The sequence below is a fragment of the Culex pipiens genome, chromosome 1 (assembly GCF_016801865.2).
Source record: "Culex pipiens pallens isolate TS chromosome 1, TS_CPP_V2, whole genome shotgun sequence".
Classification (NCBI taxonomy): Eukaryota; Metazoa; Arthropoda; class Insecta; order Diptera; family Culicidae; genus Culex; species Culex pipiens.
The window spans coordinates 80,766,813-80,779,064 of record NC_068937.1 but is presented as its reverse complement, the minus strand read 5'-3'; the positions used below and the strand labels follow the sequence as shown (position 1 = coordinate 80,779,064).

The 12,252-nt window shown below is 35.4% G+C and overlaps 3 long non-coding RNA genes and 1 pseudogene across 4 annotated transcripts; 2 read left to right on the top strand and 2 right to left on the bottom strand.

The window, feature by feature from the left end:
• Positions 1 to 1,058: 1,058 nt before the first annotated feature.
• Positions 1,059 to 5,653, bottom strand: LOC120427381 (uncharacterized). The gene is made up of 3 exons (XR_005606866.2): positions 5,178 to 5,653; positions 2,058 to 2,974; positions 1,059 to 1,988 (listed from the first exon to the last, which is right to left on the bottom strand). It is a non-coding gene; the product is annotated as an uncharacterized LOC120427381 (long non-coding RNA).
• Positions 5,654 to 5,843: 190 nt separating this feature from the next.
• On the top strand, positions 5,844 to 9,126 carry LOC120427380 (uncharacterized). Its single transcript, XR_005606864.2, has 3 exons — positions 5,844 to 6,165; positions 6,227 to 6,671; positions 6,722 to 9,126. It is a non-coding gene; the product is annotated as an uncharacterized LOC120427380 (long non-coding RNA).
• Positions 8,989 to 10,382, bottom strand: LOC120427385 (uncharacterized). 2 transcript variants are annotated; one of them, XR_005606871.2, is made up of 3 exons: positions 9,748 to 10,379; positions 9,452 to 9,677; positions 8,989 to 9,126 (listed from the first exon to the last, which is right to left on the bottom strand). It is a non-coding gene; the product is annotated as an uncharacterized LOC120427385 (long non-coding RNA). The 2 variants fall into 2 exon arrangements; XR_005606872.2 differs by having other exon boundaries at positions 8,991 to 9,126; positions 9,414 to 9,677; positions 9,748 to 10,382.
• Positions 10,383 to 10,547: 165 nt separating this feature from the next.
• On the top strand, positions 10,548 to 12,088 carry LOC120427367 (proteasome subunit beta type-5-like; annotated as a pseudogene).
• Positions 12,089 to 12,252: the final 164 nt, after the last annotated feature.

The following is a 12,252-nucleotide window of genomic DNA, read 5'->3' as shown; positions in this document are numbered from 1 at the left end:
TAAAATTCTAAAATTCTAAAATTCTAAAATTCTAAAATTCTAATATTCTAATATTCTAAAATTCTAAAATTCTAAAATTCTAAAATTCTAAAATTCTAAAATTCTAATTTTCTGAATATTAAAATTGGAGAGTACCTCAATACCAAAATCATTTACTTCAATTCGTGATATTTTTAACTCCTATTTTTCATTAGACCATTTTTTTTATTTCTACATTGTAAAGTCCTTGAAAAATTTCAAAAGTTAATAGATTTTAGATTTTTTCCAATTTTAAAATTTAAGAATTTTTAGATTTTTTTAAAAGAATTTTTAAAAGTTTAAAATATTTAAAAGAAATAAAAACTTTAACATTTTTAAAATTTAAAAAATATATTTTGTAAAATTTTTGTATTTTTTTAATTTTTAGAATTTTTTAAATTTGTTTTATTTAAAATTATCAAAAATTTAAGATGTGCAAAAAAAAGAGATTTTTTTAATTTTTAGAATTTTAAGAAACTTACTAATTTTTAAAATGCGTAGAATTTATAACAAATAGAATTTTTGATAATTTTTATTTAAAAATATAAATTATTTGAATTTTAGCATTTTTAGAATTTACAATTTTGGAATTTTAGAAAATATAATTTTTAGAATTCAAAATTTCAACTCGTGCGACTAACGTTTTGGGAATTTATGAACTTTATAATGTTAGATTTTTAGTATTTATGAATTGAAAAATTTTGTATTTAAGAATTAGGGAATTTTAATATTTAAATTATTGTCAATTTTAAAATTTTCATATTTTAGAGTTTAATTTTTTTTAATATTTGAAGACTTTGAGAATTTTAAATTAATGAATTGTATAATTTAAGAATATTAACAATTTGCACAATATCAAGAAATTAAATGAATTTAGAATTTTCAATTTCTTGCATTCTTAAGTTCTGGAATGCTAGAATTTTAAATTAAGAATGAAAAACTTTATAATTTAATTTTACAATTATCAAATCAAATCAGCGTTGAAGTTTTTTTTTTAAGCATTATTAAGTATTTTTAGGGTTTTAAATAGTTATATCAGTGATTTTTCATGGCACATTACATTTTGGGGAACAGTTGTAACAATTCGAATAAACATCATTTTTTCAAGGATTTTCGGAATTTTGAGCTAGAAAACATTAATTTTGCTTTGGTCAAACAGCTTATTTATTTTTTTCATTTTATTTGATATATATTATATTTTTGTCTGAATTGGCCTAATGATATGGGAATTTTAAATTCAAACATGATGGAGAGTTTGCGGGATTCTAAATCAGCAACAAATTAAACTGAAGAGAAAATAGTACAACAAATTTTAGAATTAACTTATACAGAAGAAGAAAACACACAGTTCAGGGAGGCATCCACTGCGGTAGAGAGTTGACCGAAGCTGTACAGCACGATCAGCTCCATCTCCACCATCCTTTGGAAATCATTGGTCGGATGGTGGGGTCCCAGGTTATTTCAGCAGTCGGTTCTGCAGATTGTTCTGAAGGAAAACGGCACAGTCGTGCAACGTCGGATAACCGAGAGTTCATCTGGTGATCTTGTTGTTCTTGGGTTAAACCTGAAAAAAAGAAAACACACTAAATAAAAAAATGTAAATAAAAAAACATGCAACATTTGAAGGGGGCAGTACGACATTGCTCTTACGGCATTTCTTCTCATGTGTTCAAATGGGAAGAAGGTTGTAAGAGCAATTTCGTACCGTCCCTTTCTAATGTTGCTCCAGAATACAACTTGTTATCATACAAACAAAACATGCTGCGAGATGCTCCGCCTTTTCCAAAGAAATCCACGCAAAACCGAGTCTGTTTCCAGCTTCGCCAACAAAGGTTCCCTATGAAAGTTGCCTTGACCATTCCGGAAAGGTCTGGATCGCCGACTTTCCAAATACAGCTGGATTAGCCGCACCGAAAGCAACTTATTGATCCGTGTATCAATCAGGGATGTTTGCTGGAACTGGTTTTTGGCTAGAATCGAAAAAAACGAATGGATCCTTGTCGCAATCAAGACTTTCTTTACAGCTGTTGCCAACTTACTCCCAAATCTATCCTGCTCCTTCGTGATCGCTCAGAAGACTCACGGATGCCGTTCGGGATACCAGCAAGGGAGTCAATCTTGGCGTCTTGAAAGGTATCCTCGCAAACGGGTGCCGAGGACCAATGTGGTCCAGCCCTAAACCAATGTGGTCCACAAGTTTCACAGCACTCGTTCCGAATCCATCCGAAACACCATCACCGTAATTCAATCACAAACAGTAAAACCTACCCTGACTGAAAAGTCCGTCGGACGTCCGTCGTTTGTCGTCCGTGCAATCGTACGACGTCGCACGACAATGTCGCGCGACTATCGCACGAATGTCAAACGTTTTTGCACCAAAATGTCGTATTTGTCGTGCGATCGATAATCGAAATTGTACGACATTGTCGTACGACATTCGACCGACGTCGCACGGTTTTGTTATTTAGAATGTCGTGCTATTGTCGTGTGCTGTCATTTCGGATTTTTGGGTTATGTTGCAGTTGAAAAAACTGTTGTTTTGTTTTTATTGTTTTTTTTTATTCCAGCTGTCAAAATTTCACAAAAATATTAATTGTACACTTAATTTTACTTGCGGATCGCCGATTCTTCCCCAACTTGGCTTCCTTCTGGATTTGCCTTGACCGCAGCTTCCGGCTTGGGTGTTGGTGTTCTTCTGAGGCGGCCGTGGCAGCATCTTGGTAGAGTTGGACTTTTGTTCCTCGACGAGCTGATCAAAACCCGGATGCGACGCCTTGGCGACGATCTTGGATCTCCGACGGATTGATGTTTACCGGAGTACTAGGAAACGTGGGTTTTGTGGAGTACGAGTACGAAAAAAACGGGGCTGCTTCCGTGGATTCTACGGAAGCCACGAGTGACCACACGGGAACGCATTTCGGTTTCCGGCAGAATCAGATTGGAATATGTTTGTTGCCTGAAAAAATATATCATCAATCAACAATTGGCAAGAATTTATAAATTAAATTCAGATTTCAATAATAATAATAATTATAAAATTTCAATTCTGTTTTTTTGAACTATGAAAGAAAAACTAAATTTATGAACTTTCAAAATTTAAACATTTAAAAAAGAATTATAAATAATAGATGTCTAGATAGATGATAGATTTAAATTTAAAATTATTGCAATTAGTTTTGAAATCCGAGAATATTATTATTTGAAAATTGTACCTGATTTAAGAATGCTAAAAAAAATTAAAATTCTAAAATTCTAAAATTCTAAAATTCTAAAATTCTAAAATTCTAAAATTCTAAAATTCTAAAATTCTAAAATTCTAAAATTCTAAAATTCTAAAATTCTAAAATTCTAAAATTCTAAAATTCTAAAATTCTAAAATTCTAAAATTCTAAAATTCTAAAATTCTAAAATTCTAAAATTCTAAAATTCTAAAATTCTAAAATTCTAAAATTCTAAAATTCTAAAATTCTAAAATTCTAAAATTCTAAAATTCTAAAATTCTAAAATTCTAAAATTCTAAAATTCTAAAATTCTAAAATTCTAAAATTCTAAAATTCTAAAATTCTAAAATTCTAAAATTCTAAAATTCTAAAATTCTAAAATTCTAAAATTCTAAAATTCTAAAATTCTAAAATTCTAAAATTCTAAAATTCTAAAATTCTAAAATTCTAAAATTCTAAAATTCTAAAATTCTAAAATTCTAAAATTCTAAAATTCTAAAATTCTAAAATTCTAAAATTATAAAATTCTAAAATTCTTAAATTCTAAAATTCTAAAATTTTAAAATTCTAAAATTCTAAAATTCTAAAATTCTAAAATTCTAAAATTCTAAAATTCTAAAATTCTAAAATTCTAAAATTCTAAAATTCTAAAATTCTAAAATTCTAAAATTCTAAAATTCTAAAATTCTAAAATTCTAAAATTCTAAAATTCTAAAATTCTAAAATTCTAAAATTCTAAAATTCTAAAATTCTAAAATTCTAAAATTCTAAAATTCTAAAATTCTAAAATTCTAAAATTCTAAAATTCTAAAATTCTAAAATTCTAAAATTCTAAAATTCTAATATTCTAAAATTCTTAAATTCTAAAATTCTAAAATTCTTAAGCTCTCAAATTCGGAATTTTTAAAAATGAAAATTTTCTGAATTATAAATTTTTTGAATTTTAGGGTGCCTCAATACCAAAATCATTTATTTCAATTCGTGATATTTTTTAAAATTTTGACTTTGTAAAATCCTTGAAAATTTTCAAAAGTTAATAGATTTTTTTACTATTTAAAAATTTAAGAATTTGTCGATTTTTTTCTGAATTTTTAAAACTTTTAAATATTAAAAAATAATTTTTAAAACTTAAAACAAAACTTGAATTTGTTTTTTTTTTAATTTTGTAATAATTTTTTTTAAAATTTTAGTTTGTTAAAGTTTTTTAAATTTGTATTTTAATTAAAATTTAAAAAAAATAAGATCTAAAAAATCATTTTTTTTTATTTTTAAAATTTTAAGAAACTTATTAAGTTTTCAAATGCGTAGAATTAAAAAATAATGATCTTTGAAATTTTAGAATTTAAAAATATTAATTATTTCAATTTTAAAATTTACAGAATTTACAATTTTTGAATTTTAGAACTCATAATTTTTAGAATATTAGAATTCAAAATTCCAACTCGTGTGTCCAACGTTTTGGGAATTTAAGAACTTTATAATGTTAGATTTTTTTTGTATTTATAAATTGAAGAATTTTAGTACTTAAGAATAAAGGAATTTTAGTGTTTAAGTTTTTGTCAATTAAATTTTTTTCTTATTTTTGAATTTCAATTTTTTTTAAAAATATTTGAAGACTTTGAGAATTTGAAGAATTAAATAATTCTAGAATTTAAGAAAAGAATACTAACAATTTGCACAATATCAAGAAATTCAATAAATTTAGAATTTTCGAATTCTTACAATTTTAAGTTCTGAAATGCTAGAATTTTACAACTTTACAATTTCAGCGTTTAAGTTTTTTTTAAAAAAATAGTATTTTTGATTTTTTTATTTTTCAGTTTGGAATTATTGGATTGAAAAGTTGGGAATTGGTTATGTTCCATTCATCCTATTTTTAATTTCGATTGTCCAATCGCACTTCCAGCACACCTCCATCGTTTCTAAAACATGACTCACCAGTTCCATTAGGTATGCGTCGCAACCTCCCGCGGACGGTAAAACACCAAACACCAAACACCAACCGCTTCCACGATCGCAAATTGGTTCCTTCCCGTCCCGTCTTCCGGAATGGCCCGCCGAGTAAACCATATTTCCCGTCCTCCTCCTCCTCCGCCACGAAGACCGAAATCTGGAATACAAGACACTTTGATTCGGTCGCTCGCCCACTCCGGCCTATTAACTGTCCAAAATCCTCCAAAAGCCTAAAAGCAACAACAACTGGTTCGACTCGGTTGCAATCAAGTCCGAACAAGATCAACAGAAGAGAACTGTCAAACTGTTTGCGTCGACGATAATCGACGTCGAATTGAAGGTAAATCGATTGAAAAAAACCATGTCGAGCATGTCGAGTGTTTGTCGTCCGTTTGTCGTCCTTTCGACCAATCGATATCAAAACGGTAAAATCACAACCGTGCGACAACTCGTACGACGTGCGACATTTTTCAAACAGGGATAGTAAAACACTTGAGCAGCAGCCTGCAGCAGCTGACGTTTTCACGACGCGCACAGATGTAAACATACACTGTTAGGTGCATTTATGCAATGTTTCGCGTAAATTACCTGCTGAAGTTTTTTTTTAATTGTATAAATAAATAAAATATAGTTATTTGCGTGATTAGTATTTGCAGTGCAAAAATAATTACTAATAATATTGGAAATTTACCATTCATGAATGTTAGAATTTTATAATCTGATTTAGATTTCGTTACTCAATTTTGAGTGCTACTTGTACTAAGTGTAAAGCAACTTGAAACAACAATTTTAGAGTGTATTACGGAATCCGACTTTCATCTGACATCAGTTTGTTTACAAGTTCAACACATCGAGAACCTTGAGCGTTTTTTTTTTTTCGAAATCTGAACTTGCAATTATCTCAACTTTTTCGCCCCAAATCTGTCTAAAAATGAGTGCTCCAAGTTTTCTCGAGTTGCTAAAAAAGTTTACGGTAAGATTTGCTTGAGTATTGGTTGATTTTTGTGTAATTTATTGCGAAATGTTTGTTCTAGACAACGGTAAACAAATGGCATCGAGATGCTGAAGAAGGAGTACGACGAGCTTAAGTCCTCGACGGACATTGACAAGCGGTCCGCACTGCACCAAGCATTCCGCGATCTGCTTCTGGCCAAAACGGGCGACATTCCGGCGATCGAGAAATTAATCTCATTTGCGGTTGCTGCCTGTCGGTCGGAACTAGGAAATGACCGCTCCGATGATCCCGGTGGTGCTGTTGGGTGACATTTTTTAAGCCGTCACGCTGGATAAGTGCGAGGCGATTTGCACCTGAGAACAATGTCACGACCTGGAAGGAGGATTTTTTCTTCACCGCTTTCAAGCACAACTTTCTGCGGACGTGCTACGATTTGCTGAGGGGATTTTCTTGGCCAAATTCTTTCCGTTTAGCGGTTGAACCTAGGTGCTCCCAGTGGTCTCAAATTGTTTAAAACATTTACGGTAAGTTTTGCTTTGGTTTTGGTGTAATTTATTGCGAAATCTTGTTCTAGACAACGGTAAACAAATGCACCGAGGGATCAGCATCGAGCTGTTGAAGGATTACAACGAGACGAAGTCCTCGACGGACATTGACAGGCATTTCGCACAGCACCAGGCGTTCGCGATCTGCGACCGGCCGGGACAGACGGCATTCCGGCGATCGAAACATTCATCTCGCTTGCGGTTGCGGTCTGTCGGTCGGAAATGACCCCTCCGACGATCTCGATGCTACTGCTGAGGATCATGTTTAATGCCGTTACGCTGGACAAGTGCGGGTCGCGACCAGGGAGGAATTTTTCTTCACATATAATTTCGGAGTTTAATCTGAAGAAGATCATCAAGTACGGGGTGGAGGAGAGTGATTTGGGAGATTCTGCGCGTTCGATGACTGATTGTGCGGAATCGTCGTCTCGGTCGGTGTGAAAAACGAGAGAGAATGGGAGACCAGTGAGGTACAGGAGGATGGGGATGTTCAGATTAGTGGTGGCGCTGGGACGCAACAGCCGCAGCTGAAGATCGACTACAATTTAAATTGCAAGCTTTGGGCGCTGCAAGACTTTTCCGTTAACCCATACCAGAGCTGATGATCCTTCACCTGTCTCCTCGTCAGTCAAGTTCAAGTCGGACAGTCACTGCCTTACCGTGGCTCAGGTTTATTGGCTGAAGGAAACTAAAACGACGGTAACCAAACTGATTGAGGAATCTCCGCCAGGGAAAAAAATCTGTCCAGTGAGGAACCGCAGCAGCGGCAATCTCTGAAATGGCAACCGAGGACCAGCCGGTGGTTTGAATTTTTTAGATTGTTTGAGACTATTTTAAAAATATATCAATTTTAGGATCGACAAAATTGGTTTATGTTTATGCTTCTTTTTAGAATCGACAGAATTTCTAATCGTCGCTCCATCAAACTCCTTGCACATTAAATAGCTATCAGATGCTATCAACGGAACTACCCGGCCGGTGGTCATCTTCAAATTGACGTCGGAATGTTCCGATCATATCCAGTCGCCGGTTCGCCATACCAAAAGTCAGCGATGCCGGTGGTGACCGAGCTAAAAATTAATTCAATTCAATCAGCTGATTTTTGTAATGATTACTTTTTGATAATGTGAATTATTACATTTTTAATACACGCATATTTAGATATTTAGGTATATACATTAAAAAATATTGCTTATTTTAAATGCAAAAAAAAAATCGAAACACAAATTCCATTGTTCACATATAAGATAATCATTGTAAATTCATTGTTGAATATGTAATGTTCTGTACTATCAAATAACAAATAAATCCATTGTACTCCAATCGAGAAAAAAATGTTTATTCGCTTAATATTCCTGACACAGGTCTTTTAATATATTTTTCTTAGAAAAAACTAAGTCGAATATTTCCAACAGCACCATTCGACAAATAATTATTAAGGATATCCCGCATAAACGAGAACTTTAAAAAAACTTTTTGTTAAATGGTTTTCTCACCATTTCAGAGATCGTAACCACTATTTGAAAAAGGGTAGGAAAACCTTAAAAATACCATATCGGAAATGGTACCCTACCATTTTTCATAAAGTTCGACCATCTGAATTGAGGGTGGTTAGCAACGCCCGCATAGAAAAAAACCGTTTGGAAATCATTTGTTAAATATTCAATCAACATTTTGACAAATTGTATAGCCACTATTTGGTAAATCATTTTTTTAATTCCTCACCGTCTCTCAAATAGTGAACTATTCCCCATATATGTTGTTAGCAATATTCACTATTTGATTTTTTCTTCTAGCGACACTTAGTCAAATGCTTTTTGAAAGTTCATTTTTGCGTATATATTTTAGGGATTTCACCATTTCTCAAATGGTATTTTTATGGTTTTAAATAGTTATTTCAGTGATTTTTCATGGCGCATTACATTTTGAGAAATAGTTGTAACAATTCGAATGAACATCAATTTTTCAAGGATTTTCGGAATTTTGAGCTAGAAACATTTATTTTGCTTTGGTCAAATAGCTTATTTATTTTTTTATTTCACAAAAACACAAAAAATTCCACCAAAAATCTTAGGATTAAGTTATACAGAGGAAAAAAAAATCACAGATCAAGGAGGCATCCAATGTGGTAGAAAGTTGACTGAATATCAGCTCCATCTCCGCCATCCTGTGGAAATCGTCGGTCGGATGGATGGGTTCCAAGTTTAACGTAACTTCAGCAGCCGCTTCTGAAGGAAAACGAAGCAGTCGTGCAACGCCGGGCTATCGAGAGTTCACCTGGTGATCTTGTTGCTCTTGGTTTAAACCTGAAAAAAGAAAACAAACTACACAGTATCTAGCTTACTACATTTAATGTTAACTTATCTGATTTGTCCATTAGGTTGCTGGTAATATTCTTCAATACGTTATACGTTATCCTAGACTAGAAGTTTATCTGAAAATATTAAAAAAAAAATCAATGTCAGCAATTTTGCACTTTTTCTTATTTTTTTCGATGCTGTTTGATCTCGAAAAAAATCTAAAAAACTTGGCAATACATAGACAATAACTGGAGCAACAATTGAAGAGGGCAGTACGACATTGGTCTTAAGGCCTTTCTTTCCATGTGTTCAAATGAAAAAAAAAATGCTGTAAGATCTATTTCGGACCACCCCTTTCAAATGCAAGTGACGAATGACCTATCTAGGTTAAAGTCATGTTAATAAAATAAATAACAACAACCTTTCAAATGTTGTCCACAATAAAACATGTCAACATACAAACAAAAACATGCTGCGAAATGCTTCGCTTTCTCTGAAAAAAAAATCCACGCGAAATCGGTTCTGTTTCCAGCTCCGTCAACAAAGGTTCCCTCTGAAAGTCGGTTTGACCATTTTGGAAAGGTCTGGATCGCCAACTTGCCAAATCCGGCTGGATTAGCCGCACCGAACAGAAGCTTATTGATCCGTGTATCAATCAGGTTCGTCTGCTGGATCTGGGTTTAGGCTAGAAGTGAACAAAAACAAATGGATCCTTGTCGCAATCAAGATTTACTTTACAGCTGTAATCTACTTACTCTCAAATTTATCCTGTTTCTTCTTGATCGTTCAGAAGACTCACGGATGCCGTCTTGAAAGATATCCACAAACACAGATGCACTCGTTTCGAATCCATACGAAACATCATCAAAAAAATTGCACCGTAATTCATTCGCAAACAGCGAAATACGCAAACTAGCTGACGTTTTCGCGACGCGCACAGATGTCCAACTGGATGTAAACATACACTGTTAGGTGCGTTTAGGCAATGTTGCGCGAAATTTACCTGCTAAAGGTTTTTATTGTTTTATTTTTTTATATGTTTTTAATTAAAATAGTTATTTGCATGATTAATAGTTGCAGTGTTAAGATAATAGGGTATCCGCCGCGGCAAAATTTCTAAGAGATGGCACTGTACGAGTAGTGGTAAAAAATTTAAATTTATACAAGGAAAATCAGTTTTTTTCAAAAATCTCCCTCACCATGCAAGGGAGTGGGGTAAAATTTCTCCTGGTAGTAGATAAAAAAATAACCTACGTCACTACGTCTACTTTTCAAGCCTTAGTTTTGATTTATATTCAAAATAATTAATTTTACCTGATTTCCCCCATACATTTTAAATGCAGTTTACCCTAGAGTTTACCACTCGCGTGCCCAGTCAAATCAATCCGAATTCTGAAACGGAATCTAATTAGAATCGTATACTAACTACGTTTCAAACGCAACAACCGGTTCCGTCTTCGAACCGGTTGTTGCGTTTGAAACGGAATTTGTATACGATTCTAATTAGATTCCGTTTCAGAATTCGGATTGATTTGACTGGGTGACAGCTGCCGCCATGCTCATTTCTCTCTTGTTTCTCTCTCGCTCTCTCCAACTTTTTGACAACTTCTGTCAAAGCAAACTGTCAAACGTCGTCGGTCAAACCGTGTGAGCTGTTCAGCAGAAGAAAAATTCTATTTTTTTTTGTGATTTTTCGGTGAAAAATTGGTTCTCCCGACGTTTGCGAATACTCCAGCTGCTCGCTGCAGGCCGGTGGCCCCATGGCTACCAATCCTGCCAGCGGGACATTTCGCTGGGCCGCCACAACTTGGAAAACAGTCTGTCGCTGGCGGTTCCACCGTTCCATAAGGTAAGTTTTTGTAGCGGAGCGGGGAGGAGATTATGTTCGTGCTGGCTAACATCCGAGTCATTGTTCGGGTATTTTCTCTTCTATTCGGCAGCCTGAGGAGAATCTGGTCAAACTTCAGGCCGATGGCGAATCCAGCAGCATCAAAATGGACTTTGATCACGGAACGACGAAGCTCAGTTTCCGGTTCCAGGGTGAAGTTATTCTGGCGGTCGATTCCCGTGCCACCGGCGGTCAGTTTATCGGTTCGCAGACGATAAAGAAGATTGTCAAGATTAACGAATATCTGCTGGGAACGTTGGCGGATGGTGCGGCCGATTGTGTGTACTGAGATTGGGTGCTGGCCAAGGAGTGCCGAATCTAAAAGTTGCGCAACAAGGAACGCATTTCGGTGGCCGCTACCAGCAAGATCATGTCCAACATTGTGTACTACTACAAGGGCATGTGTATCAGCATGGGAATGATGTTGGCCGGGTACGACAAGCGCAGTCCTCAGCTGTATTACATCGATTCCGAGGGAACACGCACCCCCGGCAAGGTCTTCTAGGTGATCAGTGGTTCGATCTACGCGTACGGTGTGCTCGGTTCCGGCGATCGGTCGGACTTGTCGGATGAGGACGCGCATGATCTGGGACGGCACGCCATCTACCACGCGACGCACCGGGATGGAGGTGGTGCACAAGTACGGGGCGGACGCGCTGCGGCTGTACCTCATTAATTCATCGGATGTGCGCGCGGAGAATTTGCGGCGAGTTTGATATCTTGAGCGTTTCTCTAGAAGTCGTTGCTAATAATGATGTCCCTTTCAGCTTCAAGGAAGACGGCGTCAAGGACATCATGAAGGACGTGTTCCTGCCGCGTTTCGCTTCCTGTTGCAGAACATTGATCGGTTCGAGAAGGAGGACAAGATTGTATATCGATATGACGCGGGTCGTCACGCAAGCAAGCGCCCGCTGATTACGGAAGCTGCGATTAAGAGATCGAGGACAACAACACGCTGGAGTTCCTGATCCATCTGCACGCCAACAAGAACCACGTCAAGGCTGGTCAAGAATCACAGCCTGGTGTGACCGGACCCCAAGAAGAAGGCGTCTGCCTGATATGTGGTTGGGACAGACATGGCTCGGACAAATGGCATTCATAAAAAATAAAATTAGTTTGAAACAAATGGTAATATTGAGTGATGCATTGGAATAGGGAAAGAAGAACAAGTGTAGGCCTAGGTTCAGATCGTCGAGGAGAACTATTTGCATTTATTTTTGAATAAAATAAAAAATCAACGAGGGGGGGGGGGGGGTCAGGGGGCAGAGCGACGTCCTTGGCATGCGGTGAAATCAGCATGTTCTTCCGGGGAACAACGTCCACGTTGTCCTGGGCGATCATCTTTTCCTCCCACTTTAGCATGTCTTCGCGG